Source organism: Carassius carassius, chromosome 14 (assembly GCF_963082965.1).
Source record: "Carassius carassius chromosome 14, fCarCar2.1, whole genome shotgun sequence".
In the NCBI taxonomy this organism is placed as follows: Eukaryota; Metazoa; Chordata; class Actinopteri; order Cypriniformes; family Cyprinidae; genus Carassius; species Carassius carassius.
The window spans coordinates 33814770-33828479 of NC_081768.1; positions in this window are offsets into that span (position 1 = coordinate 33814770).

The window sequence follows — 13710 nt, forward strand, 5'->3', positions numbered from 1 at the left end:
TTATGCAAAGAGTCAGTATTTGCAGTGTTGGCCCTTCTTTTTCAGGACCTCTGCAATTCGACTGGGCATGCTCTCAATCAACTTCTGGGCCAAATCCTGACTGATAGCAACCTATTCTTTCATAATCACTTCTTGGAGTTTGTCAGAATTAGTGGGTTTTTGTTTGTCCACCCGCCTCTTGAGGATTGACCACAAGTTCTCAATGGGATTAAGATCTGAGGAGTTTCCAGGCCATGAACCCAAAATTTCAACATTCTGGTCCCCGAGCCACTTAGTTATCACTTTTGCCTTATGGCAAGGTGCTCCATCGTGCTCGAAAATGCATTGTTCTTCACCAAACTGTTGTTGGATTGTTGGAAGAAGTTGCCGTTGGAGGGTGTTTTGGTACCATTCGTTATTCATGGCTGTGTTTTTGGGCAGAATTGTGAGTGAGCCCACTCCCTTGGATGAGAAGCAACCCCACACATGAATGGTGTCAGGATGCTTTACTGTTGGCATGACATAGGACTGATGGTAGCGCTCACCTTTTCTTCTCCAGACAAGCCTTTTTCCAGATGCCCCAAACAATCGGAAAGGGGCTTCATCGGAGAATATGACTTTGCCCCAGTCCTCAGCAGTCCATTCACTATACTTTTCTGCAGAAGATCAATCTGTCCCTGATGTTTTTTTTGGAGAGAAGTGTCTTCTTTGCTGCCCTTCTTGACACCAGGCCATCTTCCAGAAGTCTTGGCCTCACTGTGCGTGCAGATGCGCTCACACCTGCCTGCTGCCATTCCTGAGCAAGCTCTGCACTGGTGGCACTCCGATCCCGCAGCTGAATCCTCTTTAGGAGACCATCCTGGCGCTTGCTGGACTTTCTTGGACGCCCTGAAGCCTTCTTTACAAGAATTGAACCTCTTTCCTTGAAGTTCTTGATGATCCTATAAATTGTTGATTTAGGTGCAATCTTAGTAGCCACAATATCCTTGCCGTGAAGCCATTTTTATGCAACGCAATGATGGCTGCACGCGTTTCTTTGCAGGTCACCATGGTTAACAATGGAAGAACAATGATTTCAAGCATCACCCTCCTTTTAACATGTCAAGTCTGCCATTCTAACCCAATCAGCCTGACATAATGATCTCCAGCCTTGTGCTCGTCAACATTCTCACCTGAGTTAAAGGATCACTTCACCCATTTGCATTTAGCTTTGTATTGTTAGAAACCCAGTCATATATTATAATGATCATGGATTTTTCCTTTGTTTTTCCCTGAGATGGGAGAAACAAGGATTTAAGTGTTTTACTTCCTGCTTATTATGACGTAAAAATCACCATTTTGCGTCATAATAAGCAGGAAGTCAAAATTCATTGAAAAGAGTAGAGACTACAGACACTAGCTTATTATTATTCCAGGGGGTGTGACCCACTCACCCTACAGGCCTATTACAGATCAGTGGGTGGGACTAAACTTACAGAAACGAAAATGAAAATCCGCCATCTTGTTTGGAAGCTATGTAGCTAAGCTAACAAGCGCTTATGGAGTCAGATTTTCGAGAATGGCTGGAGGAACAACTCATGATATGGAAGAAGAGGATTTTGAAAGTCTGTTGCTCGAAACAAATGTTCGTGGCTATCTATACGAGCCACAATATAGCGCAGAGCAGCTGAGGCTGATGGAGGAACAGGAGGCGGCGGCTGCAGCCGAGGCCGGAGACCTGCCTGTCACGTCCGAGGAGCCCGGGCATGCTCGAGCTGGTGCTGACTGGTGGTGCCTGTGCTCTCGTTGTGCGCCTACGGACACAGAGCTCGAGTCCGTCTGCTGCAAGAATTTGAAAGATGCCAATTTCTCCTCGAAGAAATGTCTGAGGCAGACAAGGACACGGATGTTTGCGTTGTGAACCATCCTAGTTTCGCCCCGCATATGGACAGAGGCGTCCTGGAGACATATTTCAGAATTCCGAAGGTAAACTGGAAACGCCAGCCGAAGCCTGCAGGGACAAATGGACGTCTAACTGTAAAATAAGTGTTTCAATTTTATTTATTATTCATTTCGTGAAATGTACACAATTTCTTCAAGCATTATTATCACGAAATGATTCCCGGTTAATAAGTTACGTAATGTCAACTGTAAACTGTTTGTGCAGTACCTTTTTTAATGCACAAAAAGCTTACTGTGGCATTGTTTACTACTGTGGCACGTAAATACCATACATCGCTAACTGTGTCCTCAATGTCTTGTAGACAATATCGCCTAACAGCGGTGTTCTGGATTAGTGGGAGTGGCTTGTGGAGCTGTGCAAATGTGTTGCATTGTGGGAGTTGTGGTTTTCCATACAAATGAGCCCTAAAGTTACTTTCTGTAATAACTCGGTCAAAAAGGCACCAAGTTCGAAAGTTTTAATAGATTTCGACTACATATATGACCCACTTTCAATGAAGATCAATGTTCCCATGGGTGAAATGCTCCTTTAACAAGACGATTACTGAAATGATCTCAGCAGATCCTTTAATGACAGCAATGCAATGCAGTGGAAAGATTTTTTGTGATTAAGTTAATTTTAATGGCAATGAAGGAATATGCAATTCATCTGATCACTCTTCATAACATTCTGGAGTATATGCAAATTGCTATCATAAAAACTTAAGCAGCAACTTTTCCAATTTCCAATATTTATGTAATTCTGAAAACTTTTGGCCACGACTGTACATGTACAGTAAATTATTTTTTTCCAGAAGGCCTACAATTTGTGTGCCATAATCATCACAATTAAAAGAACCAAAGACTTTATCTACTTCAGTCTGTGGGCATTGAATTTATTTAATACACACGTTTCAAAATTCGAGCTGAATTACTGAAATAAATGAACTTTTCCACAACATTCTGATTTATTGAGATGCACCTTCAATGGCTTGCACAATTAATCATTTTAGCTGAGCAAGCAGCCAGGTCAAATGTTAGCCTTATGTAAATAGTAGTTAACGTTTTTCCATTAGTTTTACATTTTTAAAATGACATCCATCGTTTTGAGAGAAAAATGCAAGACAGAAAACCATTTAAACTATAACAGATCAATTTACCTATTTCTATCCTTTTGTTTAATTCGAACTGATTTTTTTAAACACATATAGTCTACAGTCTACAGCTGACACAGTGTGTTCTCATGTTTATAGCAGAACTCCACTGTGGATAAATCACCATCTGAATGTATGAGTTTTATGACTGAGGTGCTATGCTAATATTTTTATAGACATCCCCATGAGAAACAATTACCATCAGACAGATCATACACACACACACACACATACACACACAAACACAGTGACAGAGCTTAGTAAATCATGCCTAAGGAGAATGAAGACAGAGGAACAAAACAACACTTTTTTTGTAGATTTTTAGGATACATTAGAAGTTTGTTTATAGTAGAGAACATCAAGTATTGATTTAAACTAAGTGGACATCAGGAATGTTTGGAACTTCTACAAATATTCCTATTTTTGCATTTGTATCTGTGGTAAGACTTTACAATAAGGCTCCATTGATTAATGTTACTGTCACAGCCATCTGCTGGAGTGACCGTAACACTCATCAAAGGGCACTCCTTCTGGGTTTTAGTTTGTTTATGTTTACCCGGACTGCATCTCAACATGGGAGCATTTGCATCACTCTGCTCCCATTTTTTTCAGCTGTATGTAATATAGGTTAATTATCTGTTGTGTATAATAGTTCCCTGTCAAGCCTCCAACAGGAACGATCTCCTCAGAGTTATCTCCAAGCTCCTCCAAGCCAGACGTAACGTATACTCACCTCAGTGTTACGCTAACCTGTGTTCTTGTTCTGCTGTTCCCAGGACCGTGGATCACCGTGCAACGCCAAGTGATTTGATGGTCGCTGTATTCTCCCATGACTACTCCGTCTTTGGCTTATGAGAAGGAAGCGGATATTAGTGAGCGATCAATTTCTGTGGCTTTGACATCTGCAATCCAAACTAACGCACCTGTGTGATTCCCCGTTCCACGTGAATACCAAACTGCCTGCACTGGAAGAACGGAACTTCACTGTGCACTAAGAACTGCAGATACACTGAGCACTTGAACTCTTAATAATAAACACATTTCTGAATTCACCTTTACATATGTGTCCCGAATCCTACCTGACAGTTTCCCAGTCTATGACTAGTAAAGTTATGACAACTTACCCAAGAAGGGTCTGGCTGCAGACCATGGGAAATACGTCACCTCCACTTGAATACATTAAGATGGCATCGCCGTGACTTCTTCAAATTAATACTCAGGTAATTTTATTTAGTTCGCGAAGTTTGGGAAGTCGTGGCCTAGTGGTTAGAGAGTATGACTCCTAACCCTAAGGTTGTGGGTTCGAGTCCTGGGCCAGCAATACCATGACTTAGGTGCCCTTGAGCAAGGCACTGAACCCCCAACTGCTCCCCGGGCGCTGCACCATAAATGGCTGCCCACTGCTCCGGGTGTGTGTTCACAGTGTGTGTGTGTGTTCACTGCTGTGTGTGTGCGTGTTCACTGCTGTGTGTGTGCACTTTGGATGGGTTAAATGCAGAGCACGAATTCTGAGTATGGGTCACCATACTTGGCTGAATGTCACGTCACTTTATCTCAGCAGTGGAACCAAAACACACAGGGCTTGTGTGAAATTACTCACAAAAGGATTAATAAACACAATGGATTTATAGATTTCTTTTATTTCGTGAGCAATGTTGATGTCTGGCCAATATTTTTTTTATTATATCAAGTTAATTTCCAAACTTTTACGGCACATTTCAACAACTGAACATATATTATAAGTGTTGATACAGCCAAATAGAAAGAAAAAAAGTGAAAAAAATAAATAACACACCATAAGATAAAACAGGAAAAGAAAAAGAAGGATGAGGGTCTTATTTGAACCACAAAAACAAGTTCAAAGCATAGAAGAGTTTATGGGCATTCCTCACCATCATGTAATGAAGAGACTTTGTAAATATCTTTAGTTTATTCTTCCATCCGCTGAAGTGGGGTTTAACCTTTAAATACTTACATCTATGAATATATTATTTGCACAAAGTAATTGTTATTTATCAAAATGTCTAGGATCTTATCCTTCAGCAATACTCCAACCTTAATTGAGATGACAGTCAAATAATGTATTGATATATGTTTGAAATGAAGCCAGTTTTGAAATTCCAGCCAAAAAGTCTGTACAAGTTAACATTGGAAAAACATATGTTCTACAGTTTCAATATCTTTCTCACAGAACCCGCATGAATTGTTCTCCCATTTAAATCTTTCATGTAGGAAGTTATTAAATGGACTGGTTCAAGTCAAGTCTGCTTTATTGTCAATTCTTCCACATGTACAGTACATACATACAGAGAATCAAAATCACGTTACTCTCAGACCCCTGGTGCATACGGATAACACTAACAGTATTGGCTAAAAATCTAGATCAAATATAAAATATAAGATACAGCTATACAATAAGGGAATGTAAAAAAGACATGTAATAAAATTAAAAATAAAGTTAAATAAAGAAGCGCAAGGCACATGGCAGATAGAGTGCAAACCAGTGAAGTGAACAAACTGTGCAAATAAAAAGATTTTTAGTGCAAAAAAAGCTTATTCATTCTGATTAAACTGACAAAGGGCTCAAGAGCAGTTATTTTATTGAAAATAACTGATGAGTTGGTAGAATGACGCCAGTTCCATGGTGAATGAGGTAGTGATCAGACCAGTGCTGCACAAAGTGACTGGTGCATGTCAACGTATGTTAGTGGGAGGGTGGGAGGGACTGGGGATGTAGGATCTGGAGGAGGACGGGGTTCATAGTTCAGTGGGACCTGGGGGAGAAGAGGGAAGGGGGGGCAAGTTCGGGAGCGAGTTCATCTCCCTGACAGATGAAGCTGTCCTTCAGTCTGCTGGTCCTGGCCTGGAGACTCCGCAGTCTCCTCCCTGATGGCAGCAGACTAAAGACGCTGTGTGATGGGTGAATGGGATCACCTGTGATGCAGAGGGCTTTACAGGTGAGATGGGTTCCATAAATGTCCTGGAGTGAGGGGAGAGAGACACCAATGATCTTCTCACCTGCTCTCACTATGCATTGCAGAGTCTTTCGGCAGGATGAGTTGCAGGCACCATACCACACAGTGATGCAGCTCGTCAGGATGCTCTCGATAGTGCCTCTGTAGAAGGTGCACATGATGGGGGTCAGGGCTCTAGCTCTTCTCAGTTTGTGGAGGAAGTAGAGATGCTGCTGTGCTTTCTTGACCAGTGCTGGTGTGTTTTCAGTCCAGGAGAGATCCTCTGTGATGTGCACACCCAAAAACTTGGTGCTGCTCACTCTCTCCACAGTCGCACCATTGATGGTCAGAGGAACATGCTGAGTGTGTGCTCTCCTGAAGTCTACAACAATCTCCTTCATCTTCTCCACATTCAGAGAAAGATTGTTGTCACTGCACCACCCGGCCAGGCGGCTCAACTCGCTCCTGTAGTTCATCTCTCATCTTTGTTGCTAATGAGACCCACCACAGTCATGTCATCCGCAAACTTAATGAAAAGGTTGGAGTTGTGTGACGGTGTGCAGTCATGGGTCAGTAGAGTGAAGAGGAGGGGGCTCAAAACACATCCTTGGGGGGCCCCAGTGTTCAGTGTGATGGTGCTGGATGTGTTGCTGCCGACCCGTACTGCCTGAGGTTTTCCAGTCAGAAAGTCCAACAGCCAGTTGCACAGCGAAGTATTGAGTCCCAGCTGGATCAGTTTGTAAATGAGCTGTTGAGGGATGATTGTGTTGAATGCTGAACTGAAGTCTATGAACAGCATTCTGACATATGAGTCTTTTTTCTCTATATGTGTGAGTGCTGAGTGGACGGCAGTAGCGATGGCATCATCGGTCGACCGGTTGGACCGATATGCAAACTCGAAGGGCTCCGGGGAGTGGGGGAGGGCAGACTTGATGTGGTGCATGACTAGCTGTTCAAAGCACTTCATGAGGACGGTAGTCATTGAAGCAGGGTGGAGATGGATTCTTCTGGACTGTAATGATGGTGGTAGTTTTGAAACATGTTGGAACAACAGCCTGACTAAGTGAGATATTGAAAATGTCTGTGAAGACATCAGTGAGTTCTGCTGGACAGACTCTCAGTACACGCCCAGGAATGTTGTCTGGATCTGGAACTTTGTGTGCATTGATCCTGCTGAAGGATCTCCTCACGTTGTCTGGGGTCAGCGTCATCACCTGGTCGCCGGTTTTCAGCTCGTTCAGTAGACAGATGTTGTTGTCACATGTCTGTGGTGGGGGTTTGTTGTCCGTAATGGTCTGTATCTTCTGTCACATGCTCCGAGTGTCTCTGCTGTTGCTGAATTGATGAGCTTTCTTCCTGGAGTGCTGTCTCTTAGCCTCTCTGATGCCGTAGGATAGGTTGGCCCTGGCTGTCCTCAGGCCCACCTCATCTCCAGCTCTGAAGGCAGCGTTCCGTGTCTTCAGGAGTCTGTAGACCTCCCCTGTCATCCATGGCTTCTGGTTGGCCCAGACAGGGATGGTTTTTGTAACTTTTTTTTGTTTTGTTACATCATCAATACACTTGTTAATTTAGGCAGTGACAGTCTCTGAGTACTCCTGGATGTCAGTGGTGTTATTGTATGTGGTAGCCTGCTTAAACATATTCCAGTCAGTTGTGTCAAAGCAGTCTTGAAGAGCCTCTGACGACCCTTCCGGCCACACTTGAATCTGTTTTTGAACTGATTTGGCGACTTTTATGAGCGGTCTGTATGTAGGCATTAGCATGACAGTGATGTGGTCTGAGGCTCCGAGGTGGGGGAGGGGGAGGACTTTGTAAGCTCCTCTCTGTGTGGTGTAAACAAAGTCCAAAATGTTATTACCTCGTGTTGGAAAGTTAATGTGTTGGTGTATTTTTGGAAACACACTCTTTAAGTCAGCATGGTTGAAATCCCCAGCTACGATGAGAAAAGCATCAGGGTGTGCTGTCTGCTGCTCACTAATGTGCTGGTGCAGTTCATTTAGCGCATCGTTCCTTTTGCAGTTGATGTTGATCAGGGGAATGTAAACCGAAATGAGCAGTATGGCAGTATATTCCCTCGGCAGATAGAATGGCCGGCACTTAGTAATCATAAACTCCACCAGGGGTGAGCAGTGTTTGCAGATCATAACAGCATTGTGGCACCACGCGTCATTGATGTAAACACAAAGCCCGCCGCTGCGGGTTTTTCCTCCTGCGACTAGAGCTCTGTCCGCTCGATAGCACGTCAGCTGGTCGAGCTGAATAGCGCAGTCTGGAACGCTGTTGCTGAGCCATGTTTCCACGAGCACAAAAACACAACAGTCTCTTACAGTCCTCTGAGATGAACGTATTAATCGGATGTAGCCTAGTTTATTGTCCAAAGAGCATATGTTAGCCAGTACGATGGTGGGGATAGATGGTTAGCCGTTAGCCTAGCCCGGATACCTCCACGCTTACCCCTCTTCTGCTTCCTCTCACGCCGCTTGTGGCACCTCCGATGTCAGCGAGATGAAGTAGTGGGGGTCGTTGATGGTGTAGGCCTCCGGGGCAGTCTGAGATCCCACAGCTGTTCAGCATGCATGGAGTTTAACTGTAAAAATGCAGCTCTGCGACATCCAGCAGAAACTCACCACTGTACGCTTGAAGACAGGTAGACGCGATGACGACGTACAAAAACACAGCGACTCACAAGACAAAAAACATGAAATATATGTTACGAACATATATATGAAATTTATATGTTACCCTTGGGAGATATCATCAGGAAACAAGGTGTTAGCTTTCACTGTTATGCTGAGGATACTCAGCCTTATATTTCTTCGTGGACCGGTGAAACACACCAAATTGAAAAACTAATGGAATGCATAGTCAATATAAAAAAATGGATGACGAGTAATTTCTTACTGCTAAATTCTGAAAAAACAGAGGTGTTAATTATAGGACCTAAAAACTCTGCATGTAATAACCTAGAACACTGTCTAAGTCTTGATGGTTGCTCTGTCAATTCTTCGTCATCAGTTAGGAACCTAGGTGTGCTATTTGATCACACTCTTTCCTTAGAAAGCAACGTTTCTAGCATTTGTAAAACTGCATTTTTCCATCTCAAAGATATATCTAAATTACGGCCTATGCTCTCAATGTCAAATGCAGAAATGTTAATCTATGCATTTATGACCTCAAGGTTAGATTATTGTAATGCTTTATTGGGTGGTTGTTCTGCATGCTTAGTAAACAAACTACAGCTAGTCCAAAATGCAGCAGCAAGAGTTCTTAATAGATTTAGGAAGTATGACCATATTAGCCCGGTCCTGTCAACAATGCACTGGCTCCCTATCAAACATTGTATAGATTGTAAAATCTTGCTTATTACTTATAAAGCCAGTACTTGAATGAGTTCTTGTTAAATTATAATCCAACACGTTCGCTGCGTTCTCAAAACTCAGGCAATTTGATAATACCAACAATATCAAAATCAACAGCAGGCGCCAGATCATTTTCTTATTTGGCGCCTAAACCCTGGAATAACCTACCTAGCATTGTTCGGGAGGCAGACACACTCTTGCAGTTTAAATCTAGATTAAAGACCCATCTCTTTAACCTGGTTTACACACAACACACTAATATGCTTCTAATATCCAAATACATTAAAGGATTTTTAAGGTGGAATTAATTAGGTAAACCGGGAACACATCCCATAACACCCGATGTACTTGCTACATCATTAGAAGAACGGCATCTACGCTAATATTAGTCTGTTTCTCTCTTATTCCGAGGTCACTGTAGCCACCAGAACCAGTCTGCATCCAGATCAGAGGGTCACTGCAGTCACCCGGATACAGTACGTATCCAGATCAGATGGTGGATCAGCACCTAGAAAAGATCTTTATAGCCCTGAAAGACAGCGGAGACCAAGACAACTGGAGCCCCAGATACAGATCTTCTGTAAAGACCTTGTCTCAGACGAAGAATGAGTGATCTAGCTAGGAGGGCCATGTGGTGGCTTGATTGGGAGAGAGCTCACTCCTTTTACTTAAGAGGGGTTTTGAGTTGAGGCTCAAGGTTTTTATGCCTCTTTTGGCTACTATTTGAGGAACAGTGTGTTTGTAATACCCAATGTAGGTCATATTTATTCAATTGTGTTGGTTGGTGTTATCCGGAATCCTTGAGTTCAATACGGACTTAACCCCAGCATCAAATCTTCTTTGATTGGATTTCTTTGGTGGATTATATATATATTTTTTTAACATGGCCCAGAGGACAACAGGTTTTGGATGAGTGAGTTTTTTCCGGTGATGAGACTGTGATCGCAACTGATCTAATTTTCAACTGAACTTTTGTGCACTAACAATCGGATTGATCATTGCTGGATTGCAGGTTCATTATTTCCATTACACACATATTTTCCATATTATCCTTTTATGGTTTTGTGTTTACCTTGTATGGTCTGAACTAATGTTGAAGATCTCATTGGACCAGGTTTTGGGTGATTGTAAGATATTATTGCTTTATGGTGTTGTGATATATTATTTTGATATATATTAATTCTGAGCTGGTGGTTGGCAATTTGGATGTGATTCCCCCCTTATTTTCTTTTTGTGTTTCATTTTTGTCTTAGATATTAGACGAGTTGTCACAGTTTCATCTGGTTAGAGGAGAACTGGCCCCCTGACTGAGCCTGGTTTCTCCAGAGGTGTTTTCTCCATTCTGTCACTGATGGAGTTTTGGTTCCTTGCCGCTGCCCCTCTGGCTTGCTTAGTTAGGCTCACTTCATTTACAGCGATATCGTTCACATGATTTCACAGATACTATTTAAACTGAGATGATGACATCACTAAATTCAATGATTAACTTCCTTTAACTGTCATTTTGCATTATTAATACACTGTTTTCCTAATTAATATCGTTTAGTTGCTTTGACACAATCTTTTTTGTTTAAAGCGCTATATAAATATATATATACTTGCCTGACTTAGGGGACAGTTTTGTTTTGTATACACTGATGATATAATAGTTTTTTCCATGTCATTATCAGAACACATATCACATCTAAACAGGATATTACAAAGACTCACCCAGGCCAAGCTCACCCCTCAACATGAAAAGGTGCAACTCCTTTAAAAGACAGCTAAAATTCTTGGGACACAGGGTCTCTGAATGAGGAGTCGAAGTGGACACTGAAAAAAACAAAGCTGTCATTCAGTATCCTCCACTTAAAGACCTCAAAGCACTCCAACGCTTTCTTGGTTTAGCTGGCTGGTATCACAAATTCATACCTCATTTCGCAGATATCACCACTCCTGTCAACAATCTGAAAAATAAAGATGTGAAGTAGAAATGGACCCTTGAATGCCAGGCCAGATTCGACACCATCAAATTGTCACTTCAAAGTCCACCCGTCTTAATCCAACCTGACCTCAATCAGCCATTACAGGTCCATACCGATGCCAGTGATGTGGGGTTGGGGGCCATTCTCTGCCAACAGACAACCGAGGCAATGCCACATAAGGGGTGATTTAGGCATATGGTTGTTGATTAACCCTCTGGAGTTGATTGACAATTATACACATTTTGTGGCATCTTCTCCTGATAACAGAAAATAACCTAAATTACACGCAGTCTTGATCATACAGATAAGAGCAACACATCAATTGAATCAGTAAAGGGTCTTATTTTATTTGTATACATGCATAATAACAACACAATTTTGTGCATTTACAAAATAAAGAAAACAAAGAGGGTGTGCTGTCTGCAGTGATCTTCGTTTACAAACGCATTGTAACTCAGCAAATACTCAACAAAGAGACATGAGAGATGTATCTTTAGAAAGCTTGACATGTCTACTTTTAAACTAAACAAGTGCTACCAAAAACAAATATTCGGTTATACAGTAATCCATATGAAAACAATGCAATGTCCGTCTTTCATGTCTCCATTAAATCTAATGTGACCACGCCCACATAATGAATGCGCTATTGATATTTTAATGTTCCACGTGAAGCTTGCGCCCTGTAAACACCCTGTAAACACAATTGCATTATGGTTTTATCCTCGCTTCCTGCACTCTCTCAGTTTTCAGCTCTGGACATGAACTGTGCTAGGGACACTCTTTGCTCCACTTTAACCTCTTGCTTGGACAACTTTTGCCCACTGTTGTCTGACCCCTGGCTGTCCAAGGTTCTCCGTGAACATCGCTCCAAACTCTGCAGAGGCTGCAGAGGCTGCAGAGAGGAAATGGCATAAACTCTACCGACGTCAGTGTGTATCAGTCTCTCATTTCTTCCTTCTCTGCAAATGTCTTCACTGCTAAAACATCCTACTACCGCAACAAAATTAACAGCTGTTGTGATGCTCGGCCACTTTTCAAAACTTTCTCTTCTCTTCTTAATCCACCTCCACCCCCTCCTCCATCGACTCTTACAGTGGACAACTTTGCAGTTTTCTTCACAAATAAGACAAGAACTATCAGTGACCAATTCTCCACACCACAGACTGAGGATAACTTCACAATGACCGATGCACACTCTTTCTCCTCCTTCTCTCCACTCTCAGAGATGGACATTTCCAAACTTATCCTGTCCAATCATCCTACTACTTGTCCATTGGATCCGATCCCCACTCACCTCCTTCAAGCCATCTCTTCTTCAGTCATACCTTCACTTACTCAGATTATCAACTCCTCTGTTCACTCTGGAACATTTCCCTCAGCATTTAAGCAGGCTCGGGTAAGCCCACTGCTTAAGAAACCATCTCTAAATCCAGCGCTTGAGCTGTGTTCAACCAGCTTTCTATGTTCCTTGTACAGTCAAGTCAAGTCACCTTTATTTATATAGTGCTTTAAACAAAATACATTGCGTCAAAGCAACTGAAAAACATTCATTAGGAAAACAGTGTGTCAATAATGCAAAATGACAGTTAAAGGCAGTTCATCATTGAATTCAGTGATGTCATCTCTGTTCAGTTTAAATAGTGGTTCCTCCTACAGAACAACCTCCTGGACAGCAACCAATCTGGCTTCAAAAGTGGCCACTCAACTGAGACTGCCCTGCTCTCGGTTACCTAAACCCCTTCGACTGGCAAGAGCAGCTTCAAAATCCTCAGTGCTCATCTTACTGGACCTGTCTGCTGCTTTTGACTCTGTTAACCACCAGATTCTCCTGTCCACCCTCAGAAAGATCTCTGGAACCGCACTCCTGTGGGTTAAATCCTACCTCTCCGATAGATCCTTCAGCATGTCTTGGAGGGGTGATGTTTCTAAGTCACAACAACTTGCTACTGGGGTTCCTCAAGGCTCATACTTGGACCACTTCTCTTCTCCATCTACATGATGTTATTAGGATTTGTCATTCATAAGCATGGCTTTTCTTAGCACTGATACGCTGATGACACACACCTCTACTTCTCATTCCAACCAGATGACTCGATGGTAGCTGCTTGCATTTCAGCCTGTCTGAGTGACATTTCTAGCTGGATGAATGACCATCACGTTCAGCTCAACCTTGCTAAGACAGAACTCCTAGTGATTCCAGCTAACCCATTGTTTCATCACAACTTCTCTTTACAGCTGGGTTCGTCAACCATTACTCCTTCCAGGACAGCTAGAAACCTAGGAGTTGTGATGGATCATCAGTTAAGCTTCACAGACCACATTGCTACAACGACCCGGTCCTTCAGATTTGCCTTATACAACATCAAGATTAGACCCTTCC